The sequence below is a fragment of the Moschus berezovskii genome, chromosome 11, assembly GCF_049115385.1.
Source record: "Moschus berezovskii isolate FMDL1 chromosome 11, NW_MosBer_1.0, whole genome shotgun sequence".
In the NCBI taxonomy this organism is placed as follows: domain Eukaryota; kingdom Metazoa; phylum Chordata; class Mammalia; order Artiodactyla; family Moschidae; genus Moschus; species Moschus berezovskii.
In genome coordinates this window covers 62,001,477-62,017,829 of record NC_142470.1, presented here as the reverse complement: position 1 = coordinate 62,017,829, position 16,353 = coordinate 62,001,477, and the positions used below count along the sequence as shown (strand labels likewise).

The 16,353-nt window shown below is 46.6% G+C and overlaps 1 protein-coding gene and 1 pseudogene across 2 annotated transcripts in view; one reads left to right on the top strand and one right to left on the bottom strand.

The window, feature by feature from the left end:
• Positions 1 to 11,244: 11,244 nt before the first annotated feature.
• Positions 11,245 to 13,403, bottom strand: LOC148776166 (uncharacterized; annotated as a pseudogene).
• ST6GAL2 (ST6 beta-galactoside alpha-2,6-sialyltransferase 2) overlaps positions 11,815 to 16,353 on the top strand; it is a 57,319-nt gene continuing 52,780 nt past the window's right edge. Inside the window, exon 1 of one of the 2 annotated variants that reach the window (XM_088841387.1) lies at positions 11,815 to 11,948. The gene's annotated coding sequence lies outside the window, so the exon portion shown is untranslated. Of the gene's footprint in view, positions 11,949 to 12,338; positions 12,461 to 16,353 lie in introns of those variants that run through there. The other variant, XM_088841386.1, reaches the window with a different exon arrangement.

Genomic DNA, 16,353 nt, shown 5'->3' with positions numbered 1-16,353 from the left:
GTTTTCTCATTGGGTATTTCAAGTTAAGTGTTAGTCGCTCAGTCATGCTCGAATCTTTGTGACCTCAAGGACTGCAGCTCACCAGGTTCCTCTGTCTGTGAGATTTTCCAGGCAAGGATACTGGAGTGGGTTGCCATTTGCTTCTCCAGGGGATTTTCCCAACCCAGGGATCGAACCCGGGTCTCCTGCACTGCAGAGAGGTTCTTTACCAACTGAGCTACAAGGGAAGTCCTCTCAGGCATTTCAGATTGTGCCTAAATGTGCCCAGACACTTTTCTGTGCCTGCTGGGCTGGTGGTGCTGACGCTATCATGATGGTGCTCTGCCCATTCTCCATCAGACCCGGGCGTGCAGCGCGCCAGGCTGACCTCCAGCTGCTGCCACTCCATCCACATGCCTGGGGGCTTCCTCTGGCAGCTGGAGTCCCTCTGGACAGCATCAAGGAACTAACACTGCCCCCCCACCCCCTCAATGCAGCCCTTGAAGAGAGATTGGCACATCTAACACCCCGGCTCTATCACCCTCAGAGCTCAGTGCTTTTGCCAGGGACCCCCACAGGATAGATCGTGGGGACCCACCCTGATTATCTGCTTCACGATGCTCTTTTTATCGGCTGTCTCTGCTTACAGGCCTTCCTTCCCCAAGCTCCCTCCATACTGATATTTCCTGGGGTCACCTCCACTTGCACTTGTCTCAAAGTCTGCTTCTGGGGAAACCAAACTACAACAGCTGGCACAGTTCTCTGCAAGCAGAACCTCTCCTCTGTCTAATGGCTGCTGGCTCTGCATCCACAAAGGCTGTCTCTGTTCATAGCACTATCTTATTATCTCAGGAAAAGAATCAGAAAGAATAGTTATTTGGTCTAAATACATCATTCCCCTCCCGGCTTGTGAGTTGATTGCTGACAGAGAAATAATTTTAGATCTATTATTTTTAATACACTTAGAAAGAATGGTATATCAGGTGCCAAGGTGGTGCCAGTGGAGTGCCAGGGAGTTACCAAAATCTCCACCTCCACCTAGAAATCCAAGGAGTCCCACTGTGCCCCCATGGAGGTCACATGGAGACTCTAGAACACCACCTGAGAGTCACAGGGTGACATAGCCTTTCTCCGACTGGAGTGGGGTCACAGGAGCCCTACCAAGACATTTAAATAAGACCCTGAATCATATACTGCCCCAAACATCCAGGTTTTAATTTTAAAAACCACTTGTCATACAAAATATCAGGAATAGCTCCAACTAAATGAGAAAAGACGGCCAGACGACCGAGAATGAGATGGCTGGATGGCATCACTGACTCTGTGGACGTGGGTTTGAGTGTACTCCGGGAGTTGGTGATGGACAGGGAGGCCTGGCGTGCTGTGATTCATGGGGTCGCGGAGAGTCGGACACGACTGAGCGACTGAACTGAACTGAACTGAGACATCAGCCAACACCAAGCGGACATTCCAATGTTAGAATTCTCCGACAGAAGCTGAAAGCAGCATCAGAGACATGCTTCACCAGCCAAACGTGGAAAGCAAATCTGAAAAATAGGAAACCTCAGAAAAGATGGAGAAGATACGAAGAAGAACCAAGAAAATAGTTTAAAACTAAAAAGCAGACTAGCCAAACTAAAACGCTCATCAGTGATGAGAACAACAAGAGAATGGAGAGGAAATAAGAAAGAGTCAGTGAACTTGAAGACAGAAGAATAAAAATGACCAAATCTAAATGATACAGAAAATAGATGGGAAAATAATTGAATAGAGTCCCAGGGGCAAGTGGGGTTATACCAAAATGTTTAACTTTCATGTCATCAGAATCCCACTAGATCAAAAAAGAGGATGGAAATTAAAGATACTTTTAAAAAGACTGGGGACTTCCCTGATGGTCCAGTGTTTAAGACCTGGTACTCCTGACTCAGGGGGCATGGGTTCCATCCCTGGTCAGGGAAGCATGACCCAAAGCATGACCAAAAATGAAAAATAAACAAATAATATGTAAAAATTAGGACTGAACACTTCTTAAACTTGCCAAAAAGTGTAAACCTACAGAGCAAGCAATGAACAGTCTTCAAACAAAATAAAAACAAAGAAACGCACCCTAAGACATATTACGGGCAAACTACAAACACATGTGTGAGACACTGCTTCCTTCAGGCACGTCCCCATGCACTCGGTTGTGATTCAGTGTTAATGGGTCGACAGTAGGTATTAAACCAGATGTCTTTAAAAAGAAACACATTTAAAAGGTTATCAATCATTGTGTATATGTATATGTACCAAAGCTTTCTTATCCATTCATCTGCAGATGGACATCTAGGTTGCTTCCATGTCCTGGCTATTATAAACAGTGCTGCAATGAACATTGGAGTACATGTGTCTCTTTCAATTCTGGTTTCCTCGGTGTGTATGCCCAGGAGTGCGATCGCTGGATCATATGGCAGTTCTATTTCCAGTTTTCTGAGGAATATACACAATGGAGTATTTCTCAGCCATCAAAAAGAATGCATTTGAATCAGTTTTATTGAGGTGGATGAAATTGGAGCCAATTATACAGAGTGAAGTAAGCCAGAAAGAAGAACATCAATACCGTATATTAACGCATATATATGGAATTTAGAAAAATGGTAACCTGAACCCTGTATAAGAGACTGCAAAAGAGACATAGGCATTTAGAACAGTCTTTGGGACTCTGTGGGAGAGGGTGAAGGTGGAATGATTGGAGAGAATGGAATTGTAGCATGTATATTATCATAAGTGACCAGTCCAGGTTCGACGCATAAATTTTCCTCTGTTCAAAAAAATTAATTAATTAATTAATTAATTAATGGTTTTCTCTGGGTATATGCCCAGGAGTGGGATTGCTGGGTCATATGGTAGTTCTCTTCTTAGTTTTTAAAAATTGATACAGCCACTATGGAGAATACTATGGAGGTTCCATAATTTCTTCAAATACACTTTTAATACCCTTTTCTATTCTTTTCTCCTTTTGTAATTTCTATTCTGCATAGATTGGAAAAAATAAAAAAATAAAAGGTTATCAATCAATCACTTCATGAAAAAGCTACAATCAGGAGCCCACAGGAACTAATCCTGTTCTTCACCTGGAGCTGTGATTCATCATTGCTAATCTACAGTTCCTGAGAACACTCCAAGATATTATGACTGCAAATAATGAGAACTCACTGTAGCTATAAAACAACACTTATGAACAGGAGAGAAAAACTCTTTTACTTTGTTCCTGAATGTCCATAAAGCTATGACAAAACTAGACAGTGTATTAAAAAACAGAGATGTCACTTTGCTGGCAAAGTCCATATAGTCAAAGATATGGTTTTGCCTACATAAAGAAGGCTGAGCCCTGAAAAATTGATGCTTTCAAATTGTGGTGCTGGAGAGACTCTTGAGAGTCCCTTGGACAGCAAGGAGAACAAACCTTGCAAATCTAAAGCAAATCAGTCCTTAATAATCATTGGAAGGACTGATGCTGAAGCTAAAGCTCCAGTATTTTGGACACCTGATTTCAAGAGCTGACTTATTACAAAAGACCCAGAAGCTGGGAAATATTGAGGGCAGGAGAAGATGGGAGTGGCAGAGGATGAGATGGTTGTATGACATCACTGACTCAATGGACATGAATTTGAGCAAACTCTGGGAAGAGAAAGAAGCCTGGTGTGCTGCAGTTCTCGGGGTGGCAGAGTCAGACACTGCTTAGTAACAGAACAACAACAACAAAATTGGAATATAGTTAGTGGATTTACAACGTTGTGTTAATTTCTGCTGTAAAGCAAAGTGATTCAGTCCTAACCTATACATTCTTTTTCATATTCTTTCCACGCTCCCAAAGACATTCTATGAAGCCAACATCATTCTGATACTAAAACCAACGACGCCACCGAAAAAGAAATTACAGACCAACATCAGTGACGAATATAAATGTAAGTATTGATCTTAAACTGTGTTAAAGGAGACCTGGAAATATGTTGGAAAGAATAGCTTGAATTGAACAAGAGAAGTATGAGACAACTTAGTATTTCTTTAAAAAAACAAATAGGGTTGGATTGAAAAAAAAATGGTCCAAAGTTTCTACTTCATATTCATGCTTCTGCTATCTCCTGAAAACCTGAAAGTAAGTTGCTCAGTCATGTCTGACTCTTTGCAACCCCATGGACTGTAGTCCACAAGGCTCCTCTGTCCATGGGATTCTCCATGAAAGAATACTGGAGTGGGTTGCCATGCCCTCCTCCGGGGATCTTCCCCACCCAGGGATCTTCCCCAAACCCAAGTCTCCAGAATCGCAGGCAGATTCCTAACTGTCTGAGCCACATCTTTCAGCATCTGCTGTCTCTTAAATTCATGCAATTATTACCCATTAGTTTCCATAACTAAAGCTATTTTGTACCATTTCTATCACTCACTGAAAAAATGTTAAATTGATGTAGGATTTTGACTTCTGAAATAGGATGCTGTTTTTAACTCCGTGGTAATTATGTTCGGTGCAGCCTGCTTCAACCTAAAATGATGAGTGTTTTGTGAAAGACAGATAACAAATTGCAGAGCTAATCAATGGGAAAATTAGCCAGCAGCAGAGGTAGGTTTTAATTAATGATATTGCTCGCTTGTTAGGAAAGGTCTCTGAAAAGGTAATCAAAAAAACATCACATTTGGGCCGTTTGTTCTCTAAGGACTATTTTTGAAAAGGAAATTTCTTGACTAGTTTTCAGTCCTTTCTCAAATCCTTCTAAGGATCGGGGGTGGAATTACATGTCCTTGACAACTTTCTGATGGGTCTCCCCTCTTCCTGTGTGGAAACAGATGAAGACCGCCCAAATGAGGACAAGCTAAGGCTATTTATTCAGAGTTGGTGATAGCAAGAGCCACTATCAGGCTGCCCTGATGGCTCAGTAGTAAAGAAACTACCTGCCAACGCAGGAGACACAAGAGACATGGGATGGATCCATGGGTTGGGACGATCCCCCGGAGAAGGAAATGGCAAATCCCTCCAATACTCTTGCCTGGGAAATATCATGGACAGAGGAAACTGGCAGGCTACAGTCCATGGGGTCACAAAGAGTTGGACACTACTGAGCAACTAAGCCCATTTATCTTGCAGCCCTGGGCTAACTAGTAATCAGACAACCTATGTGGCTGATTAGGGTACCGTATTTGGCTTCCTAAGGACAGTATGCATCAGGAGTGGGGCAAACACTTGAGAAGCTGGCGGTTATGAACCCTGACTGTGGGGCCTGAGTGTCCACAGGCTGTGGTTTGACTTCGTGGCCCAGCTGCTGCGAATGGTGGGGCAGAGTGTTACTGTCAGATGTGGTCTGATGTCGTGCGTGGGTCTGTAGATTCAGTCTCCATGGAAGCACCTGTCCTGTCATTGGCATCTGTGTCTGCAGGACCCTGGGAGAGTGCTGGAACTCAACAGTGGCTGAAGGAGAGGGCGCATGGTCAGAAGGCTCCCTGTAACATGCATCCTTCTCACTCCTTGTACCCGTGCTTTCATATCTACAAACCAGCACACTTCCACCCTCTAAGAGCAGCCTTTTATTGAACAATTGCTGGATGCGCAATCTGGGTAGGCACTTGGAAGTCACACGGAGCAGCCCTCTGACTTGGCCGACTGGTCTCATTTCACAGATGAGGAAATGGTTTCCAAGTTATCATCTTGCCCAAGTTGCTGCTGATCACTGGCCGTGTGACCCATGACGGTCTGCTCTCTCTGTGACCTTTCAGTTTCCTCTTTCGAAAGAGGGAGACAAAAACACTGGCATAAGAATCTTGTTATGAAATCAAGAAATGGGGGAAAAGAGAAAAAGCTCTTCCGTGTGGCAAAATGCCAACCACACGGTGTAAAGGACGGATGGGATTAGGAAAGCGTCGTCCTTGCAGGGGAGAATCAAGATCAGAGGCCTAAACCAGCAAGGAAAAGTTTGAGGAGAAACAGAATATTTACATATCCTCAAAGCATCTCTACACAAATTACTTTTAATGATAAAGGAAGGAATAGTAACTTGACTGTGGAGAAAACTGGCACACTCCACCTTAAGCAAGTAACAAAAGTTTCATTGTTACTGGAATAAATGAGCACAGTATATAGTTTCCAAACGGATGCTCTGTCACACTGGGGTGTTTCTGCCCAAAAAGAAAAACAGCGTAATCTGAAGCTAATCTGAATTTGACTGTGAGGAAGCATCAGACAAGCCCACCTGGAGGGCACTTAACAGGAGATATGATCTGAACTGTGCAACAAATGTGAAAGTTAAGGAAACTGTTTCAGATTAAAGAGACCAAAGAGATGATACAATGAAATACAACAGATGATTCATGATGGGCTCCTGGGCCCTGTTGTTTATCATTATTATAAAATACATTATTATTATTTTGTTTATTATGATAAAATATATATTACACAATAATATATTATTGCTTATTATTATTAAAAAGGACTTCCTCAGGACAATTAGTGAAATGTGCATAAAGTCCGAGATGAGATCACAGTATAATAATATCATTTCCCTAATTATGTAAGACAATGTCTCTGTTGTTAGGAAAATAAAATATAGATTTGCCCAACTATGTGAAAGTAGCTCATCCCCAGGGACGCTTTCACAAGGAGAAATGGTGTACAGCAAGGAAGTCACTTATGATGGGTCTTGCTAGTGGTCTCAAAATAAATGGAGAAGAAGCACACAGATGTTCCCAGACAGGGTTCACAGCCCTGGGGGCCAGATGCTGAGATGCTCAGCGTGGTTCCAGGAAGGAGCCTGGGGAGGCCACTCGTGCGAAACACATGCCGGACACAACTTTCAGTTTTTGCCGTTTTTCTTAAAAGTGAAAAATCCTCCTAGGATTTCTTTCTGTTTGCTAAAACAAGTACTTGTGTTTTTTTCTAAAAGCAAAGTGTCTTAAAGCCACTTTGGAGTAACTGTATTTTGGGGGGCAGAAAGGACACGATGGATGCAACTTGCTCTCAGGATAAAATATTTCAGGACAAAACAGAAGTAATGGGGGATGTGACAATCCCAGTCAAGTGCCAGAGTCTGGGGAGTCTTGGTGAAGACATTATTTCTCTAATTTTTCTTTAAGTTTGAAATTATTCCAAAAAAAGAAAGTTTTTTAAACCCTTGTTATTAATATTAAATGAGTCAATATTTATAAAAGGCTTAGTATGTAGGCCTTAAAACATCAGTGTTAGCAATGATTGCTGCTGCTAAGTCACTTCAGTCGTGTCCAACTCTGTGTGACCCCATAGACGGAAGCCCACCAAGCTCCCCCGTCCCTGGGATTCTCCAGGCAAGAACACTGGAGTGGGTTGCCATTTCCTTTTCCAATGTGTGAAAGTGAAAAGTGAAAGTGAAATTGCTCAGTCGTGTCCGACCCTTAGAGACCCCATGGACTGCAGCCTACCAGGCTCCTCCATCCATGGGATTTTCTAGGCAAGAGTACTGGAGTGGCTTGCCATTGCCTTCTCCATAGCAATGATTATGGTCCCCCAGGTCAGAAGTAACAGGGCCATCTCTAGATGGCCTTAATCCCCCACTTCTTCATCTCCTACTTCAGAGTTGAGGGGAGAGAAGCCTTTACATAAACTGTGAAGTGCGGTGCACTTGTGGATGTCTGTGAGCTTGTGCAGTGAGCTCCCCCTCCTGCAGGTATTTGTGAAGTGGGTTTAGTTTGTATCACTGACCAGGTCATGGAGGCTCAGAAGGTTCAAACAGCTTCATGAAGGTGACAGGGTTGGCGGAAAACCAAGATCTCCCTGATGAGTCTTGTCCTTTTTAAAAAATATTTATTTTTAATTGAAGAATAATTGCTTTACAATGTTGTGTTGGTTTCGGCCATACATCAGCACAAATCAGCCATAGGTACACATATGTCCCCTCCCTCCTGAACCTCTCTCCCACCTCCCACCCCCCACCCCATCCCACTCTAAGTTGTCACATCTGAGTTAGTTCTAATACGGTGGATGAACCTAGAGTCTGTTACACACAGTGAAGCAAGACAGAGGAAAACAAATATCATATACTAACGCATATATATGGAATCTAGAAAGATAGTACTGACAAACCCATCTGCTAGGAGAGGCAGACATAGAGAACAGATGAATAGAAAGAATAGCCTAGAAGCATATACATTACCATGTGTAAAATAGATGGCCAGTGGGAATTTGCTGTACAATGCAGAGGACTCGAACCCTGGGCTCTGAGTCCTCTGAGATTTAAGTCGTGGATTATGTGGAAAAGTTTGCAAAAGGGAAACTTCTTTCACAGCCTGACTTGTTTTCACCTAGGTCAGTTCTGCAGGTGTGGCTGTGACCCTCTGACCCTGCCCGACGCTGCTCCATTTCCTGTTGGAGCTCCAGGATGGGGAGATGCAAGCTGGATGGTGGCAAGAGGCAGCCATGCCTCAGTTTCTTCCTGTACAGGCTTCTTATCTACTGAAGTGAAGTGTTAGTCACTCAGTTGTGTCCAGCTGTTGTCTGCCAGGCTCCTCTGTCCATGGGATTCTCTAGGCAAGAATTCTGGAGTGGGTTGCCATTCCCTTCTCCAGGGGATCGTCCCAATCCAGGGATCAAACCCATGTCTTCTGCATTGGCAGGAGAGTTCTTTATCACTGAGCCACCTGGGAAGTCCTGCTGCTGCTAAGTCACTTCAGTCCTAGCACTACTTAATGGACTCCAAACAGGTGAGTATCTGAAACTCATTTTTGCAGGGCCCACATGCACATTTGTCTTACTGATTAAGTATGAAGAACACGTCTGTAGGTTATTTTACTCCATGAGGTACTAATTTCATTTACAGAGTGACAATCTCAGAACCAAAGACATAATGCTTAAAGAAAAATGATCCTAGAGAGAAAAATCTGTCAGCCTCAGTTTCCACATCTGTCAAATAATCTGTGGGTTTATTGTGAGAATGAATGGCATAAAAATAGGAGAGCAATTTTTTTCTATGAACAGTAGTTAAGTGAAAACAAGTCCCCCAGATTCAACAATGATACAGTTCGAAAATATTTACCCATTTCTTACCCAAACCCAGACACTTCTCAGATGGGAGTTCACAGAACTTCTGGATTTGACTGCTAATCAAGGACAAGTTTCCAAAGAGGGAAGGAATGTTTCCTGTGAACACATCTATCATCTGACAACACTGGATAAGAGATAGAATAGTGGGACCCTGAGCTTATTAGGAGGAAATGGGTAATACCAAATGGGTTTCTGATGCTTAAGAATAAATTTATTCTGGTTTGTTTATTTTAAGGAATGGAATACTAAAATGCCAGAGAGCCAGTGAATTTTTCACAAATCTGTAGACTGATGAAAAAAAAAACTAAATAATCTGTTTCTACTTGAGATGCCTCTTAGCAATTAAAGGATGTCAAAATATTTTATTTACCATACACTTGGACAGAAATGATCATCAGTTGATAGCTTTATGTCTATCAACTAGCTTTCTGATTTCCTTAGGAAGCAATAATTAAGTCAATTTAGCCCCACTTCATTGATTAACCCAACCATAAATAATAAATTCACTTAAAATTTTACAATGATTTGCATATTTGCCTGCAGGTGGTAATTTTTCTACAAGCATAAAGTTAATTGTTATTTGGCTACTCTTATTTAACTTGTCATTAAAATTTCCTTAAGGTAATCAAGGCACTAACTTCTGCAGCATTTAAATATGTATACACTATAAGAAGAATATATAAATTATTTTCTATTTCATGGTTAAGGGATTTTAGTAATGGCTACTATTATATATTAATTACTACAATTATTAGATATAACATTCCAGGCACTAGGGAGACATTTCAGTACCTGATCTCTACTCTTCTATTTTATTTATTTATTTCTGGCTGCCCTGTGTCTTGGTTGCTGCATGTGGGCTTTCTCTAGTTGGGGTGCATGGGCTTCTCATTGCAGTGGCTTTTCTTGTTGCAGAGCACAGGCTCCAGGGCAGGTGGGCTTCAGTAACTGCAACTTCCTGGCTCTAGGACTCGCAGGCTTCAGTAGTTTAAGTTTCACACATGGGCTAGGTAGTTTCCGCCCACTTAGTTGCCCTGTGACATGTGAGGTCTTCCCTGACCAGGGACCAAACCCGTGTCCCCTGCACTGGCAGGTAGATTGTTATCCACTGCGCCACCAGGGCAGTCCCTGAGCTCTACTCTTAATGATAAACCTGGAAGGTAGGTACCCCTTCAGTGTGCCTGCCAGGGTCCCTAAGGGCAGCGGTCCCCAGTCTTTCTGGCACCAGGGACTAGTTTCTCGGTTTCCTGAAAGGCAGTTTTCCCACGGATTGGAGTTGGGGGTGGTTCATGATGATTCAAGAGTGTTACATTTATTGCGCACTTTCTTTATACGACTTTACACCAACTCCACCTCAGATACTCAGGTACGCGACCCCGGAGGTCGGGGACCCCTCTGTCAGGGAACAAGGGGTGGATTTTCCTGCATCACTCCCATCCCCAGCAGGCCCAGGACCCTATCACGTCCCTTTCGTGTAGCCATATTGTCGGTGGTTCATATTTATCGAACACTCTTCTCCAAGCGCATGTGACACACGATCCCTTCACTGCAGCTGCTCCCAACTCCAGGTGTCGGAAACCATCACCACAGCTGGGGATACACGGAGGGGAGCGTTTTGGCCCCCACTGTTGATTGAGGGCAGCGCGTCTTGCCCAGTCGGTTTTAGTTGAACACCCGGTGATGGTTTAAATGTCCGGAAAGAGGTGCTACTCAGCTTCGCTGTGTACTGCCCCTTCTCCAGCCCGGAGTCCCGGAACACAGCGGTCACTCAGTAAATACTGAATGGATTGGATATCCAGTTCATTGTTTTCTTCTAAAAATCCTGAATTAGGTCAATGAATGTACATACGAATTTTAAAATAGTGTATTTAGTGAAGGATTTGTGTCTCCAAACTGTCAGCTCCTGCCGGGACCTAGGATAGAGGGCCAGGGGGGTGGGTAACCTGTCCCTCTGAGACGGCCACTACCTGGTGGCTCCCCCACCCCCTCCCCAACAGCCCTCTGGGGCCGCCGGAGGACTACAGGGTGAGGGGCTGCCTACCGCCTCGGTCGCGCAAGCGGGGAGCGCGTTGAAGTTCAAAGGCGCGTGTTTACCAGCAAACAAAGCGCGTCGTGTTCTTGGTCCCAGGGACCAGCTGCGGTCCCCTCAGAAGGGACAAGGACCGCGGCGACAAATGGACATTCCGCACGCTGGCAGAAGGACATCAGATCTGCCGCCCCACCCCCGGCTACAGCGCCTGTTCTCCGCGCTCCGGGCCAGCAGCCTGCGGGCCGCGGTCCCTAGAACTTTGCCGGCCCGGCGGAGATGGCCAGGTCGACGGTGCATTAGGGAATTCCCAGGGGCAGGTGGCCACTCCCGCTACAACTCCGAGCCCTGGCGCCTCCGAGGAGTTCCCGGGAGCGAGGGCCGGGCGGCGGCGCGGAGCCAGCCGAGCGGCCGGAACAAAGGGAGCCCGCGGGCCGGGAGGATGCTGCGCTCGCTCCCCTGCGCCCCACCCGGGCCGCTCCCGGGCGCTGCCTCTCGCGCAGGTAGCCCGGCCTTCGGCGCCGCGGGAGGGTGTGTCGGAGCGGGGCGCACAAAGACTCACTTCCGCGGGCCTGGTGCCCCGACCCCGGCCCCTCAGCTCACAGCAGGTCCTAGTCCCTGCATCCCCGCCGTCGGGCAGGCCCGAGAGCCCGCGGCTGCGGCGCGCGGTGCCGGGCGGAGCCTGTGCAGGTGACCCTCGGGACTGGCTGGCAGCGGCGGCGGGGACAGGCGTGCCTTTACAGGCCGCCACGACGCCCCAGTCTACGATCACTCTGCCACCAGCCGGGCTCGGCTCGCAGCCGGGGAGGGCCCACCTTGTATCCCCTGCGCCGCCGCCGCCAGGCAGCGGGGCCAGGCAGTGGGGAGAGGTCGCGGAACTTCCCGAGGCCAGCTGCCGCCCGCTAGGTGAGCCCCGCAGCTAGGGGAGGCCGGAGGAAGCCGCCGAGGCGGAGGGGCGGGGGGCAAGGGGTGGGCGCTGGGGAGCGCTGGGCGGGGCGCGGCGCAGCCTCTGCGCGGGGGCTGGGAGCAGGGAGCCGCCGCCTGGAACAATGAGGCGCGCGGCGCTGGCTGAGCGCAACACCGCGCCGGCCCGGAGGCCGAGCCCGCCGCGCTCGCTTTCGCCGCCCAGCACCCAGCGATCAGGACCGGAGGAGACCCGGCCGGCCGTCCGGGACGCGAGCGCGGGCCGCCGGGTCTCTGGGGCGGCGCCAGGAGGCTGCTCGGCGGAGGCGGGCTGCCGCTGCGGGAGCCGCTGAGCCGTGCGCGCGTCTGGCGCCCGGGCCCCGGCTCTCTGGTCCAGTCGGTGCGATTGTGGGAGCGCGTGGCGCGCGCCCGAGTGGCCGCGGGAGAAGATGTGACACGCTCGTCCCCGACTCCACGCCGCGGGGTCGGGCTGGGAGGCGCGCCGTACGGAAAAGGTGGGCGACCGAGGGCTCGGGGTCGGGCGGTGCCAGGCGCCTGCCGCTGGGTCGCCGGAGCCCGGGCGCAGCTCGGCACCGAGTTAGACTCGGCGACCCGCTCCCAGACCTGTGGTGGGGTGTAGGGAGCGCTGAGGACAGTTTTGGGGGGAGAAGCAGGAAATTCCTCGAGAGGTGAGCCCACCGGAAGACTTGCGCTCCGGGGATAGGAGGACACGGTGTGCCCCGGTGACTCAGTGACCCTGCTCTTTAATTTTGGCTCTGCAAGGGGCTCGAGGTCTTTAATTGTCTTCTCGACCCCACCCGCAGGCACAACTGCGCTTCTTAAAGGCTAAAGTGTGTTGCACTGGTATCTAGTTTTCTGTAGCTGAAACGTTTGGGGCAGAAAGATCTTGTGACTCCTGAGCAGTGGTGTGTTCGTTTCGAGGAGGGCGGCTTAGGAGTTGTCCCACTTTCCACCGTGTACCGAAAGGAGATTTGATGCATTCCGGGGTACGGCATGCAACGTCCAGCTCATTCGGATTTCGCGATGCAGCGGGATGGAACGGAGTGAAACTCCTGGCTGGAGCGAAGCGGCTGCTGCCTCCTTCCAGAGCGATCCGAATAGCTGTTTGAGAAGCCGTGCTTTCCAGGAATTTAAATGAGACTTTTTGCGAACGCCTTCCAGGTCTCTCCCCCTGGTACCGTGTTTGTTTTGTCAGGCTGAACTTTCAAAGCTGTTTTATAATCCGAGAAGCACTTTGGGAGAAGAGTAATGCTTGGCTGGATTGGTTGTGAACGTATTTTTAGTGATCAGGCTGAAAAATTGAGGAGAGGCAAACCATATTTGGTCGGAATCCTTGCTTTGTGTGCGGTTGGCGTTCTGACCGGGAAGGGGCCAGTTGATCCCAGCTCGGTCGGCTGTATGCTTGGTGAGGACATTGCTGCGGGACTCGAAAAGCATTTTAAGTACTTTCTGCACATTTTAAACGCCTCGGGCGGGTTACTCGATAGTTACTTTTTTTTTTTTTAATTTTGGTCGACATACTTTGCCATATTGAAATAAAATTCATGACTCGTGGGTTTCAAAAATTGAAATGCTGTTGTTGCAAACTTGGGGTTGACGTTTTCTTTTAAAAGGAGAAATGATGTGTGGCCTTGAGCTTATTTTACCCTGCTATTTTTCTGAAACTGGCAACCAAAAATTTTCCAAGCCTTGAAAGCTCGCATTTCCCACTAATGCATCAGGAAAACTGTTGGCAGCAGGGAGTGGGTAATGCTGGAAACTAATGGAAGAATTGCCTTGAATTTTACAGCCGAACTTAAGAAAAGTCACTCAAACGTGGTGGAATTCTTGATAAAATTTTTGTTGTGAGTGAGGTAAACTGGAGTATTCCTTTCTGCTTGGTGCAGGTGAAGCTTCTGGAGCTTTGTGCTAAATCTCTGTAGAGACTGTGCAATGAACCTCAGCTCTTAGTGGGGTTCTGAGCCCCACAGTTCAGACAAGAAGGGCCAAAGGTAAGAGAGAGCTCAGCAGAAACCAGCATTTGGTGAGTGTAATAAGTGGTACCTGAGATCTGGGAAGTAAAGATAAAGAATTTAGGACATTTATACTGGAGGATTCAAAGCTGAGATAATTTCACATCTGAAAATATGTGAATGGATTTATTATGTAGAGAAGAGCAGGCAGCGCTGCTCAGTCTCTAATGAGGATAATTAAGAGGGAAAGGTTTACTCGTGGGGTAAACACGTCAGTTGGGTCTGGGGAAGGATTTGTGGCCAGCCTGTGAGATTAGTTGAACAGTGAAGTGGTTGCTGAGAAATTCCTGTGGACGTTTGTTTCTGGAGCTCTTTTTTTCTGAGAGTCTCCTTTTCCTGAAATGATGAAGTGTGTGAATGCTTATACTAACTGGAGTTTTATCTTCTGTGTCTATAATTTATCCAAGTGTTTCTCAGTGCTAAAGTCTTTCTATAAATACCAACTTATTTCTATACTTTTGTACCTATTGCTTAGATAAGCCAATGCCAAGTTCCTTTCCAGAAACTTGGAGATATTTGACCTTTGAGAAACTTTTAATTAGTGTCTGGATTTGGTGTTTCATTCTTGATGCTTTTGCATGAAAAACGTCTTGTGCATTAATAAGTGGGACAGCCTTTGTTTTAATATTCACCTAAGTATACAGTGTTTTTTCTCCCTCCTGGATCTTCTATTATATCATCTTAATTTTTAATTGCTTAAATTAAGTGAACTACTCTACTCTTCTTTCTTGAATGTCTTAGAAAAGATAGTGCCTTCAAGGTAGGTGTATGTCAAGCTTTGCAATTTTAATCATTGAACACTCCTTTAAAAAGAACTAGGGGATTAAACTGACAACTGATAGTAACAGAAATAATTACATAGAATCAGATACTAATTTTGGAGTCAGGACTGTGCAGGTGTAATTTACACAGCAGTTTTCAATGTTCTTAACAGGTTGGTGTCAAGTCCAAACCCTGAGTATGCTGGAAGAGGTGACTAGCTACTCTTATGCATAAACATTGGACTGTGGATTACTACATCTGCCATTTTTCTACTTTTGAGCAATTTATGTGTAAACATGGGGCTTGGGCAAAAGCATGGATTTATTATGACTCTTACAAAATCCCATCCTGATCTTAAATTCTAAGCTCTGTTCTGCCCACCAAAATTGATGGGGAAGAAATGCAATTCAAAATGCATGGAATACACCTGGCCTGTGCGTGAAGTGGTGGCCCTAATGTAAAGGGTGTGAGACTGACCTGAGCAGTCCTCAACCAGTAGTTTGGTCCAGCCCTCACATCCATCCTAGACCTGCCACTTGGTAAAAGCTGGGTTTCCCGCAGTGGTCTGCCTACTGCTTCCCTTGGCCGTAGGCAGGTTCTGGTCTGCCTCCCAGCACCAAGTCCCTCCTGCTTTGACATGGAATTGCCCTGTGGATGGAATGACCTCAGAGCACCGCCACCCACTCTCAGGCACTTGTCTGAACAGGCCTGTCCGTACCCCTCCTGCTTTCCACTGCCCCTGTGGTCTTCTCCGGAAAGAATCCCCAGTTCCAGGCAGATGTTGTTTCTAACAAGTGTGAAGGTTGGGGTAGCAGTTTTGCACTGGACTTTCTCAGAGAATGAAGCAGGAAGGAGACCTCTCGGTCCTGAGTCCTGCAGGGACCTGCGTGGTTTTCAGGGCTGCCAGACGAAGACTGTGGTTAAACTCTCTCCAAGGTGTCCTCCAGCATGGGGATTGCATGGAATGGATAATTGTGTTTTCTGGCATATCGAAAAGCTGATTCCCCTGCTCAGAAGAGAAGGAACCTTTAGTTATCCATACTGGACATCCTTTCCAACAGCCCATAGTCCTGGGGAGAGCTGTGACGCCAAGAATAATCAGAGCCTCTGCTTTGAGACTTTTCATGCCCCACCCTGCTGTTATGTCCGCACAGGGCATCAAGGGGCACCTTGGGCCATGCTATGAGACTGAGCTCAGAAGGAGGAAGTGGCTGCCTCAAGAGTGAGAACAGAGCTGGGATCTGAACTTGGGCTTGGATGTCTCCAAATGCAGATGACACCACCCTGATGGCAGAAAGGAACTGAGGACCCTCTTGATGAAAGTGAAAGAGGAGAGTGAAAAAGTTAGCTTAAAACTCAACATTCAGAAAACTAAGATCATGGCATCTGGTCCTATCACTTCATGGCAAACAGATGGGGAAACAATGGAAACAGTGACAGAGTTTATTCTCTTGGGCTCCAAAATCACTGCATATGGTGACTGAAGCCATAAATTAAAAGACACTTGCTCCTTGGAAGAAAAGCTATGATCAACCTTGACAGCATATTAAAAAGCAGAGACATTACTTTGCCAACAAAGGTCCGTCTAGTCAAAGCAATGTTTTTTCCAGGAG